Below are 11,817 nucleotides of genomic sequence, written 5' to 3'. Positions count from 1 at the left end.
GCGGCTCCCCGCCACCGAACTGCCCTCGGAGGACTGACCGGCCGGAGGGTCCCCGCGGTGCCAGGAGCGATACTGGCCGTTCCAAGCACAGCACTGTTTTAAAAACTAATGCTACCCAAGCAAGCGTGCTTCCGTGGAAATTTTACATATCGCTTGTTCACTTTTTTCAAATATTTTCTAAAATACTCCGCAGAACTTGTTCACATCTAACAAATGTCAGACTGAACAGATCAGAAGATATGGAATGAAAAGAATGACAATTTAAGTGGAGTGAAAGCAGACGGTATTTTTTAATAATATTTTTGTCAAAATGTATTGTGGATCTAAAATTTTCTCATGTTCAAAACACAATTTTTTTATATTTGAAATACACATTTTGTATATTTTTCAAACAAAAAAAGATTTTTAAAAAATTTAAGAGCAAACGCCAAAAGCCAAGAAAAACCTGGAGAGAAAATGGGCGGTGAGGAACCAAAGCCTGTCTTTCTCCTGCTGTACTTTTTTTTTTCTTCCTCCCCAATAGTCTGAAAGAAAATACAATGAAAATAAAATAATTTCACATTAAACTAACACATAAATGTAATTGATTTCTTTCCAGATGGGTCTAAGGGATCTGGCTGTTTTAGTGTGCTCAGAAAATGCTAGATTCAAGGTGATTCTCTTTCCTTCAGCAGCTCAGAGAATTGTAGGGAAAAGTAAACAGCTTTGGCCTCATGGTTTTTTGTAATCTGCTTATTGAACCGAGATAAAATTAGAATCGCCTTCCACTTGAGATAAAAGTTGCACAGGAAAAAGTCGCCAATTTTTTTAACCTAAGGAGTATCTGTTTTTGTTTTGTATAAAACAGTAATATTTAACTAATATGTAACAAACTGAATGACCTTGAGTTTGTTTTATCTACAATTTCCCTAACATCAGTAATCCCAATGGTTGTAAAAAAATAAATAAATAAAAAAATAAGTTTTAACCTAATCCTCCATTTGTTCTGAGGTGGCTTTTCCAGTGATCTTGTGTCAATAAGTGAGTAGTACAGAGTAAAACAAATAATTTGTGTGTTCCTGGTAAATAATTTTCTCAGTCTCAAAAAATCAAAAATACGTTGACTGCTGCTTTTTAGGAATAACCTTTAAACTGGACAGGAAAGGGGGAAATACGTTTTTGTTGACATTTGGAAACCCTGGAGGAGAGTTGAGGTGCAATTAGTTCCACTATATTAGGGGAAATGCTGCTCGACAGGAAGTGGTTATTGGATGCCAGGCTGCAATGTTTATTTATATGCACACAGACACAGTTCTAACCCCATCCTGTACAATTATGGCATGTGTGGTGATGTAATGAATGAAGCCAGGCACGTTGGTTGTGCAGTGGGAGTACAGGTGCCGGGGCAAGCAGACAGGACCCACTCCCAGCCTGCTACACCATGTCATGTTTTGGTCCCACCTGGAGGACCCTCCTCCATTTTGTTTCCTCTCCTTTAAAAACTCTCCATCACCCATCCAGCAGCATTGTTGCTGTCCCTTGGCCGTATTCACACACACACAGAAGTGACTGAAATGTGGACCAAAACTTGGGCTCGGAGGACTCCTTGTCACATCCAGAGTCCACAGTCTGAAGAGCAAGCCAACCATGGCACATCTCTGTCTGTGTCCTACAGAGGCCAGGTGGCAGAGCGTCCAGCCTCAGTCCTGGTTACAGACGCAGTCGCATTTATGTGTGTGCGAGTGTGTTCAGGATTTTTGTTTTGTTCTGTTTTTCTGGGGAAATAAAAGTCCCTTTTGCAGCCCCTGAGCCAGCCAGCATGGCAAATGGGAAAGCTGGGGAGGGGGTGGGGACAGGATGCAGAAGGAGAATGTGGCTCGCGTTGGAATGCTGGTTTGCTTTGTGCTTCTTTATTACAACTGAAGGTTTCTGGGTGCCCAGAGCTGCCCAAACCAGAGGCCCATTCCTAGGAAAAGAACAAACACCTAGCTGCCTCAGAGAGGCCCCAGAGTTGTGTCTGAGATCTTTCCACCGAGATCGGCACCTCCAACACCCTCCAAGAAACAAAACAGTTCTGAACATCCAGAATGTTCAACCATATTTAGAAAACTAGCAGCTTGCCTCCAGCCTTGGAGACCTTAAGTCTAGGTGGCAATAATAAACAAAAGAAGTGACAGTAAATGCCGAAGGAAGGGAGAGGGAGAAGAATGCCATGCAAAAGTAAGAAGGCTACATCTGAAGTGTATGTGCTGGAGTTTGCGCCCCACCACAGGGTCTCCCAGCATAAGCCTGGGCTTTCTGTGGTTGGAACAGAACCATTCGGAGAAAGCCTAAAAGATACGTGGCGCCAGCCTCACACTCCGACTAGAGTTAGTTACCTGATTGAAACACAAATCTGATCACCCGAAAACCTCCTTCCAGGTGCCCACTGAGGGCAGGAGGGAGCTCAGACTCCTTCCCGAGCAGGCCGCCCAGCCTGGCCTGGCATTTCTGGGCCCCTGGTCTCCCATCTCCCTGACATCCTTTTGCTCCCCAGGACACTGTCCTCTGTTGTCAACAACGGCCAGGGGTAGGAGAGGCTGTCACTCTGCTTGTTCCCTGTGACCACATAGGGTTCAGCACCCCTAAGAGCAGGCTAGTCTGTTGGAGCAGCTTTGGGGCATTGCTTGAGGATGAGGAGGCACCCTGGCCCACACAAGGAGAGAAGGAGGACAGCATTCCTCTCAGGCCCAGGGCCAGGGCCTTGGGACTCCCCATTCAGGCTGCCCCCATGCTTCAGTCAAACATCCACACCCCAAGTTCTTGGACCCCACACAGTGGCACCACCACCTTGCTGAGCCAGCGGCGTTGTCATGCGGGTAGGGGCACTCGCGGAAATCTTCCAGCACGTCCTGGCTCCTGTCCTGTGCCCAGCACTGGCGTTCTTGTTCCGAGAACAAAGGCCCGGAGGCCCTGCAGAAGAGAGAAAAGCTGAAAGCAGTGGCTTTCAAAGCCTGCTGACTGGGACCAGGGTAAGCAATACATGGTACCAGCATAACGGCTGCATGTAAAATACAAGTAGTGAACTGTTTACACGTGTGGGATGGGAACAATGTCTTCACAAAAGAATACTTGCTGTACTGGGCATCATGAACTCTGACGCTCCCTCTCCTATTTCTTTCCTTCCTGGTGATGGCTGCCACCAGCTGAAATGATCCCATGACCCTAGTGGGTCACACTTTACCGACCAGTGTTTTCAGAGCTGAGGGTGTGTGGGGTGAGGAGCTCAGGGCTCAGGCTGGGGTACCCACAACCACCCCCACACCGCCCACCCCCACTACTTCTGCTTGCCCCATTCCAGCCCTGGAATCAGACCATCCCACTGGGATTCTGGCCACCACTTCCTGGCACCAGGACACCCAGGAAGTCACCTCCCCCCACTGAGCTTCTTCCTCTTAGAGTGGGGATGACAACGCCCACCTTCTGGGGTCACGGTGAGGATCAAATGAGACCGTGCATGACATGAGGGCTTGACAAAGTGCCCACACACTTTGGTGCCTCCCTGCCACACCCCTGGTCCTGCCTAGGATGCCTGTCCCCTGATCAGCCTCCTCCCTCTGCCAGTTTAGCTCCAGGCCCCGCTTCGGACCACCTCCACCTCAGTTCCCACCGCAGATTTCAGGGCTCAAGGGTCTATGTGGTCCAGCTCGAACCCCACCTGAGTCGTGCTGACCTGATGGAACAAGGCACTCCCTCAGACACCAGCCTCTATGGATGACCGGCTGTTTGCCAATGCTGGGCACCAACCCTATGACAGCACACTGATGGCTGTGGGTGCTGCTTTTCTCCAGGGGCTGCAAATCAAGTATTTGGGGCTCAGAGAAGTACAGTCACATGACTGGAAGTAGCACAGTTAGCAAATGGCAGAGCCAGGCTTCGTCCGGCTCTCCTGGCCTTGGAAGACCATCACACTGCTGATGAGCAGTCCCTGCGGTCCATGCCAAGTGTTCTCCCTGGGGCCAGGCACAGAGGACCTGTCCACCTGGGAAGTGGGTCCACAGACTTGGGTTTCTGGCTCCAATGACCGGAAGCAGGAGCAAGGCTACGTGCCGGCATCTGCCACCATCTTAAAGGCCTGAGGTCATCTAGGCCACTCCCATTGTTTTACAGATGGGAAAACTGGGGGCTCTGAGAAAGCCACAGAGCTAGTCAGGGGCAGAGCAAGACACCTGCCACATGAGGCTCCGCTGTCCCCGTGGAAACCTGGCCCTTGTTAGAGCTTGAAGTAGCCTTTCTGCACCAGGCTGCCAGGATACCTGTGGTCACCAATGGCAACGTCACCCTCTCACCAGTCTTGCTAGTTACAGAACAGCCACCATGAGCTCAAGTGCACACTGGATTCGGAGCCGAGACGAGACAAGTGAGGCCGTCGTTTGGGGGCCAGTCCTGCGGGAGGCATTTCTGTCCCAGGTGGTCTTGGGGCTCTGTCCTGGACACAGGATGGTTCCGTGAGTGGTTTTGATTGCGGTTGTCAAACAACTATGGCGTAGAAATCATTGGTGCCTTTTCCAGCTTTCAACTCAGAGCACAGGGTGGGCCCTAGAGGGAAGAGGAGAGGAAGTGTTGGACCCCAAGTGACACCTGGAAGAGGGTGGTCCTTCTTGGCCTTAATTTGACCACCCATAAAATGAGGAACTAGACTAGAAGTTATTCAGGGGTCTTCTACCTCCCACCTTCTGAAAATCATGGAAAATAGAGCTGACTTCCTTGACAAGCCCCAAGAGGCTCCACCAGGACTGGGGTCATTTCTGGAGTCCTGATTTTCTCTTCAGTTCCCTTCCTAGGGACCCAATATTCTCTCTTGGGGGGGTGAGGTTTTTAAACGTCATGACTGTGTTTTTCTTTTTAATGCAGAAAAACACAATAAAGGAAATAAAGGCTTATTACCCTTATCCGGATAACCTCTGTAGACAGTTTCTAAAATAAAGCAATAGATGTTTCTGGGGAGAGAATGCAGAGGACACAAGAAGGTAAAAATGAAAACTGAAAGTGCCCAGCCCTCCCCGCCCCCCCGGAGCCCAAGGTATTCTCTCCAGCAGCAGAATGGCCAGGGGCGCAGGCCCATGTCCTGCACCTCCACTCACTACCTGTGACCTGCACGGTTCTTTTCACCTTCTCCAGGCCCTCAGTTTCTCCATCTGCCAAGTGAGTCGAATGGTAACACCCACGGCCTCCGAAGGACTCAGTGAGCTAACGACGTACCCGAACCTGGGAGAGAGCTCAGTGCTGGGTAACCGGAGCTCCTGAGTTCACGGCTGGTATACTTATCACTACCCTTTTGGGGAGTCTTCCAGATGATATACTACCGTCTATTTCTGTATCTTTCTTTCACTCAAAAATGGATCATACTGTCTTTGGCATCTTGCTTCTGTCACCTTGCCCACTTGAGAGATCCGTCCTTCCCAACACAAGCAGCAGACACACTCTGCACCTCACTCTTTCTTAGGAGACTTGAGACCCACGCGTCTCGTTCTTTAACTGTGACCAACACCAGGAAGTTAGGTTCCTAAAAACATCCATTCTGGCCCAAACTGTGTACACATTTTCAGTTTGGCTGGATTTGCACTTCCACTGAGGAAGAGGAGCTCCCCGTTTCCACCCACTCCGGCAGTCCTGGGCGTCACCACGGCCTGGGTGGTTCCCAGTCTGACCCTAGGTGTCCACACAGAGACGGCCTCACGAGTCAGTGCAGTCCACAGTGACGTGGGAGAGACATGAGATGGGCTCCAGGGCTCAGGGAGGTCTCGGGGCCCTTGCGGGATGGGCTAGAGCTGCAGGCTGCTGCCAGGTCCAAGGGCCGTCGGGCCCCGCCCTGTACTCATTTCCAGGATATTTTATAGAATGAAGTTCTTGCCTTTGGGCTGCGGCAGCTGACTGGGTCATTATCAACCAACTTTAGGCCTTTCCTGAGGCAACCCTCTGCAGGCTCGGGCTGGCTAGGATGCCCACCACGGAGCCCTCACCGGGGCAGCCTGAGGGGATGGCTCATGACGTGACCTCCTCAGCAGGTCTGCCCTGACCTTGGAGAGCCGGTGACTTGTGGAAACAGCCAGGTGCCTTTCTGAGCCAAGCCCAGTGGGGATGCTGCAGGGGCCAACCCAGGTCACCCATCCCAGTGACCACAGAACCACGACGCCCATCTGCCCCAATACCATTACTTGCTTAGAGAAAGTTCCAGAAGAGAGGCTGCAAACTTGTTCCAGTGACAGGGATGTCACTGGATAAGGAGGCAGCCTCCAAAGTGACAAGGGGACCCACTGGGAGAGACTGAAGTTTAGACCTTGATTAAAATATTCACATGCAGGGACCGACCAGCTGCCAAAAACGCGGTGGACAACAACCGCCAAGCTTGGCCCACGTCTGTGGCTTTACAAATCCTGCTCCCTCTGCTCGACCTGCCAATCCTGCCCCGACTGGCCCTCCGTGGCCTCTCGCTCCCTCCTATGGCCCACTGAGCCACCAATTAAGTGTGTGGCCACTTTTTGTCTGCTTGTCCATCCTTTCATCTCAACACTCAGATTACGAGCTCTGAGAGATCAAAGGTCGTGTCCTTCCACATCTGTGCCTGCATTGCGCAAAGCAGTGGGTGGCACATGGCAGGGACTTATACTTCTGGGATGGAGGAAGAGAGGAGTGTGGAAACGTCCCTGGAGGAGGGCGTCCGAGGACCTGGCGTTGGGTCCTGGGCAGCCATGGGAAGTGGGATCTTGCATCTCCATTTCCTGATCTGTAAAAGCGAGTGCTGGAACGACAGGTAGCAAGCGTCCCTCTCAATTCTGCTATTTGTGCATTGTCTCATGACAGGAGCTGGACGGTGGGAGAGAAGGTTGCGAAAGCCCCTGGCTGGGTGCTTGCCGCCCCCCAAGATGGTTCCCAGACGCCACACTGTCCCAGGGAAGGCAGCAGAGATGGATAGGAGGGCATGAGAGGACACGCTCTCGCTGACCATCCAGCCCAGCAAAGCTAGAAACTGTCAAAAAGTAAAAATTCCATTTGTAAACAAGATCGAATTATTTGATTGTGAAACCAGGGTCCATGGAATTTGAAACAATTTAATATGAAACAATATCATTTGAAATGCTGGCCAGCCAAGGACCTGGGGCAGAGGGCTGTAGCCTCCTGTGGCCAGACATGTGGAACCCAGCCTCAGGGAACAATACCAAGTCACCCTTCAACAAGGGTGGTGCAGAGTCAGTTTCGTGGCCACCCCCGGCCAGGCACAAGGCAGCCAGCCCGTGGCTCCTGATCCCTTGGAATTCATAGTCTCAATAGGCAAGCAAGACACAGACAATTAAAAAAACAGGAAAGGACCATTAGGTGGCATATAGTCCAAGTTCAAAAGGAGGCTCAGATGGAACTAGGGGGATGCACTGTGGGCCCCAGAGGGCATTGTCAGCGGGCTTGCAGTTTCCATACTGCGATGACAAACTGAGGGCCAAGTGCACCCCAGAGGGCAGCGCCCTGAGAGGAAGGGGAGGCAGAAGAGGAATATTCAGAATAGAAATGGTGATCATTTTGTACAAGCAAGTCACTCCCAAGCCTCAGTTTTGTCATCTGCAGAATGGGAATCATCTCAGTCCCTACTCCCCAGCTGGAGCGAGGGTCAGAAATCATTCGCAGGCACCCCCTGGAAGCCCACGTCACCAGTAGACAGAGGCACTCCAGGTGGAACTGTGATGCAAGTGGCACGGTCGGCAGACACCTGCAGGGGCGGCTGGGGAAGGTGTCCTGGAGGCTCTGCAGGGGATCTGTCCTGGCTGGCTGGGATCCTGCCAGGCAGGCACCTGCTGGTGCTTTTCGAAAGGATGGAGGAGGCAGGGCCCAGCAGATCCCAGCACAGCAGCACTGAGCTTCCATGTCTGCTGCCACAACATAAACACGATTGAGAATATTTCAGGACTGGAAGAGCAAGAAAAACAAACCCAGGGATCCCAGACAAAGAGTGCGCAAAGGCTAACTTTCATGTCACATCCAGAAACCACATGTTCATCAAGCCACCTGCGGACTTGCAGCTCAGTGGGGAGGTGCAGTGCTATTGTGTTTAGAAAACCAAGCTAGCTGTGCAGCTGTGTGGGGAGGTCCGGTCACCACCTCCCTCCATCGTCCCAAACATGGTTTGGCCACAGAGCAACCCTTGAGGCTGCCTGGGATTTCTGGGGGGAGGGAGGAGGAGGGGAGGAGAGGAATGAGACTTTCACATCCCTGTGGTGCCACCCTGGGCACCTCCCGTCACCTCTCCACGCCCAGTGGGGTCTGAAAAATGCCCAAGGTCACCTCGCCAGTGAGTGGCAGACCTAGAACTCAAACCAAGCCCCTGACTCCCCAGCCTCTCTCTCTCCCGCTGCCCCTAGATGAGCTCACCTTGGCTGGCCACACGGAGGGCGTGAAGACAGGGCAACCCAGTGGCCCACCCTGCACATGCAAACCAGCTAACTGTAGGCTCGGGAGGGCTCCAGGTCCCTGCTCCCCTTTGAGACAGCAACGTTGAGCAGTGTTATTTTTATTCCTCCCTAAACCTTGCCAGATTACATCGTCAAGGCCAACACTGGAGATATTTCCTTGGTTTCGCAACTCACACGGTGACTAACACATGTTACATTTTGAAAACCTCTCTTGGTAAAAATTTAAGCTGAATTGTAAATACATAAAGTCTCCATGTTAGTGGGGATGCATGATTTCTCGGTGGCTGTTTTGTAATCCCAAGATGCCCAAAGGATGTGGAATTCTATAAAAACGGATAACCACCGATCGGCCCTTTGAGACCGTCACTGTGAGCAGCAGCCCTTCCATGTGTCCATCGTTATAAAAGTCACCAAACCCCTACGCGTGCCCTGCCTCGGGGAGGTGCTGGGACACTTCAGCCGGCCCAGTGGTCAGAGCGGGGAGTGCAGAAGTCCACTGAGGATGATGGCTTCCCTCTGTGGGCATGAGCACACGTGCCCGCCCAGCAGCCTTCCAGGTGCTGGACGTACCGTCCCTCATTGCAGCACCACTGGTTTCAGGGACAAAGCTGAGGCAGTGATGTCGAAGCTCACTCAGGGACAAGGGATGGAGCAGGACTCGATCCCAGGCCTCGTGCCGCTCTGCAGCATGGGACACCCACAGCCGTGCCCATCATGCCCACCCATGTCCCGTGCCATCCACCCTGCACCTGCCTCAGCTGAATGTACCCCACCGGGGGCAGACGATACAAAGGCTGGACACCTGGGCTAGAACACCCAGCTAAGCGCCTGAGCTAAGAACAAGAAAAGGATGGATAGCTGGCAGCAAGCCACCGTGATGTCCCTGTGCATGCCAGAACTCCGGGGGCACGCTGGAGCTGGCGTGGGAAGGTGACAGGGAGAGAAGGAGACAGGAGAAAAGCCGAGCGTGGTAGGGGAGAGGCCATCAGCTGTGAGAGGGGCCACATAAGGAGTGGAGTGCCGAGTGCCCAGAGGGCGGGCAGCACCCGTGTGTCTGCAGCAGCCCCCGCCCCCCGCCCCCCGCACCCCGCCTGCCAGCCCCTCCATCACGTCCTCTATTTATTGCCATAGTGGATAACACTTACCAGCCTGTCCTTATCCTGGTTTGGTTTCATCTGCCCGATCAATGTCGCTCTCCACACTGGACGTGCGTTGAGAGGCCTAGGGGGCTGGCTCCTACCACATCAGCTGAGCCTGGCCCAGCATCTGGGCACAGCAAGCATGGGACTATTTGTTGAGTTTACGCGTGCCTGAAAGAATGAGGGAGCCAGCCCACTCCACTCGCCTGCTGTGGGTCATTTGAGTGGGTTTTACCATCACAAGAAGCCCCATCAGATGCCAGGGCTCCTTTTGCTGACGGGTGATCGGGGCGTGGGGAAGCCCTTCCCGAATCAGCAGAGCTCACCTGAGCCGTGCAGGAGCCAGGAAGTGCTCATGCAACTTGAGACACGTTTATGATCCAACAAACTCCGGGACAAACACTGATTTTTCTTCCAAGTTCAGGGCCTGTCCAGATTCCTCTCAGCTCCCCACCAACCACTGCCATGCTGAGCTGCCTGACAAGCCCAGAGATCCGAGCCATCGAGGCGCAAGTCTCCTGGATGCCACAGGTCCCCCCAAGGCCACCCTTGCCCACATTCCAGGGACGTAGACATTACTGCTCCACAGCTGCTGGCGTGTGCTGACAGATGGGTCCATCCAGACAGCAAACATTGACAGGGCGCTTCAGGAAGGGACTTCATGGCTGTGGAGGAAGGGGTGTCCACTCAGTTCAAGAATCAGTACCTGCCACTTCTCTGTAATACCTCCCTGGGCACGACACAGGCCAGGCTCTCAAGACACACACATTTGGGGGGGGGGGTCAAAGGGACGCAAGACAGACCCAGAGATAAGCACAATATAGTCATAAGTACAAAAATAAAAGTACGTCCAGGGCCCACAAGGGAAGGATCAGCTCTAAATGGGGGTCGGCAAGGGCTTCCCAAAGAAAGGAAATTTCCATCAACTCACAATTTTAATTTGGCATCTGCAGAATGCCTGTTATATTAGAACTGACTGGACCTTAATAGAATTACTCAGCTTTCGGTCTAGGTCACGCAGGGAAGTACTTTAAAGTTATCCTTTCTTCTTCTTTATTATAGCAACAGCTTACAATACTTGAAAAGACATTTTCCTTAATTCAATTACCAAGTGAGCTAACTGCATTTGCTAGAGATAATTAAGAATCTTTATAAATATAAAACAATTATCCCATCAAAATACAGTGCTTGATGTTATTATTCAAGCAAGCTTTTCAATCAGAGCCTCCCTTCTTCCAAGCAATTCCGAAGCCCCCATGCCTGCCTTGCGGATCTCCCCAGGCAGAGCCACTCGTGTCCGGGCTCCACATGCCCACATTGATCCATCCCGCCAGCTTCTCAGCTCAATGCCAACGCCTGCCCATGCCCGCCCCAGCCCTGGACCAGGAGCTGCCCAAGGTCAGGGCAACCCTCACTCACCTCTTGGGTCCTAGCCCTGGCCCAGAGCAGGTATCAGAAATGGTGTGACCCAGTGCAGACCGGACTGGGCAGATGAGACAAGAAACCCAGTGCAGTGTCCTGGCATGGATTCTGCAACAGACAGAGGACATTAGTGGGAAAACTGGTGAAATCCAAATAAAGTCTGGGGTCAAGCGAATAATGATGGACCAATGTCAGTTACTCATTGTTGGCAAATGTCACCTATTATTGCACGATGTTAGCAAAGGGAAACTGGGTGAAGGGTATGGAACCCTCTGGACTACCCTTGCAACTTCTCCGTAAATCTGAAATTATGCTAAAATTCTGAGTTTACAAGAACAAAAACAAAAACATCAATGTGACTGAACGTGCACACGAGATGGCAGAATCTCACTACTGCTCAGTAATCCCTGATTATAGAAACCCTCCCTAGACCCCCACCCTCACCTTCAGGGCAGGAACAGCAATAGGTTATACAGTGGCAGGGGCTGAAAAAATGGGGTACCCTTTTAATAGAATTGTGTTTGATGTCAGGTATACCGGCACCACCAACAGCCCTATCCACAGGCCTTTCCTTGACCCCCCAAAGACCTGAGCTTGGAAGGGGACAGGCTCACTAGAATCCCTCAGCACTACATACCTTGTGACTGTCATGGGCCCCTCCTACCATAATAATATCTACCTACAAAAATCTTTATAAACCTTCATATACTTCAACATTTTTTTTTCTGCCTTAGGCAAAATTGAATAGATGTTCGTGGGTCCTAAAAGAATTGTATTGAGACAGATATTCTTCTGCTGTGCCAGCCACCAAATGGAGAATCAGGGTCCCCAGGCCA

General features: G+C 51.7%; 1 long non-coding RNA gene across 1 annotated transcript; it reads right to left on the bottom strand.

Annotated features, from left to right (window-relative positions):
* Positions 1-291: 291 nt before the first annotated feature.
* On the bottom strand, positions 292-11,091 carry LOC117022840 (uncharacterized). The gene is made up of 3 exons (XR_004423125.1): positions 10,979-11,091; positions 9,566-10,224; positions 292-4,557 (listed from the first exon to the last, which is right to left on the bottom strand). It is a non-coding gene; the product is annotated as an uncharacterized LOC117022840 (long non-coding RNA).
* Positions 11,092-11,817: the final 726 nt, after the last annotated feature.

This window comes from Rhinolophus ferrumequinum, chromosome 6 (assembly GCF_004115265.2).
Source record: "Rhinolophus ferrumequinum isolate MPI-CBG mRhiFer1 chromosome 6, mRhiFer1_v1.p, whole genome shotgun sequence".
Taxonomy (NCBI): Eukaryota; Metazoa; Chordata; class Mammalia; order Chiroptera; family Rhinolophidae; genus Rhinolophus; species Rhinolophus ferrumequinum.
This window is presented reverse-complemented; position numbering and strand designations above follow the sequence as displayed.